We start from the raw sequence: 1,519 nt of genomic DNA on the forward strand, positions 1-1,519 counted from the left end.
TACCGTTAAAAAAAAGTTCCCTTTTCAAATATTGTTGATAAACATCATCATGTGAGTTACAACCAACAAGCTCCCTTCCTGGTGTGTTGTCTTTGATTTGTTTTGATCTTACAGTATGTCAAAATGTAGATTTCTATTTTTAAAATAACTTTTTGGCAGTACTTGAACCACTGTTTACATATATAGAGGTTGCAATTATAAATGTTCCACTTTAGACAGCATATTTTGAAAAAGAGGGTTAAGGTAGTAACAGATTCTTACAAAGAAATATACTGAAAAGGTAGTTACATTCTCTTCCACCATTGTTCATTTAAAAATACTGCTTTRTATCATTTTACAGTCATAATTAAAAATCTGGATATGTGTTTCTCAAATTAAAAGTACCTTCTGAAATAAATTCTAATCAGGTATTAAACTTTCACAAAGCCCACATTTTCTGTACTAAGCGCTTTTTATTGCTCGAATGTATTATTTGAATCTTAAATGTTGTGTTTTCATTAGCAGTAATTGGAAAATAATCATAATTTACTTAAATAAAGGCTTGAAAACATCAATCTGTGTGTAAATATACTAAATGTTGTGTTTCACAAAGTGAATTGGTTACTGGAATAAAAAAGTTTTCAATAATATTCAAACTAACATGAACATGGCTGTAAATGGGATATGCAACAGTGTGATGAATATCAGTTGATCCCTATTTTTAAAATTTATTTAATTGATAATGAAACATCGTCATGATGCTCGAGTGGTTATGTTTTGTTTGTGTCTTGTCTCTTCGTTCTCTTCCGTTCCCGTTGTGCTTCCTTGCTGTGAGGGTGGAGCTGCTCCTGCTGAGCATCAGACTCACCTGAGACCAATTATCCTCATCAAGCTTTCTTGCATAAAAACATTAATTATGGTCAATRATGTGTTGGTAACTCAACCTGCACTATGGTTTAGGACTCACCTTTTGTGTMTGTGTGTGGTTTTTTTGTGAAATCTGTTTAAATTTACATTTGTCTCTTATCTTGATTGTGGTCGATATCAACATTGCATTAGTTTCATGCATTCCTTACTTGCCTCCGTGATTGGAGTACCCCTTGCCATCCATTTCTGGTCTCACCACATTAACTCACTGCCCTGTTCTCCAGGTCAGCGAGCTCAAGCTCACTGAGAGGGAAAGTGGAATTAAGGCAGCTGGAATCAGGTGGGTATGAAGACSAGACCAGTGAGCTCAATCATCTCCACCTATTGTGTCCATAATCTAAGGCAGCACAGAATCCACAGCCTGTTTCCACAGTATTGACGTTCTACTTATCTAAGTTCAACTCTCCAGCTCATTCAGATTATTTTTTCTTTTGGTGTGCAATGATTAATGTTCACCTTTAGCCTGTTATTTAGAAGGGGAAAAAAACTGTAAAGTGAAATTATTCTGATATTCCTTCCTTCACTACATCTTCTATCCCTTGATCAAATTGCCTCTAGCTTCATCCAATTTGTGCCCAGTTTCAGTAAATCCATACATGTGATAAAAAGAAAA

Source organism: Poecilia reticulata, linkage group LG17 (genome assembly GCF_000633615.1).
Source record: "Poecilia reticulata strain Guanapo linkage group LG17, Guppy_female_1.0+MT, whole genome shotgun sequence".
Taxonomy (NCBI): Eukaryota; Metazoa; Chordata; class Actinopteri; order Cyprinodontiformes; family Poeciliidae; genus Poecilia; species Poecilia reticulata.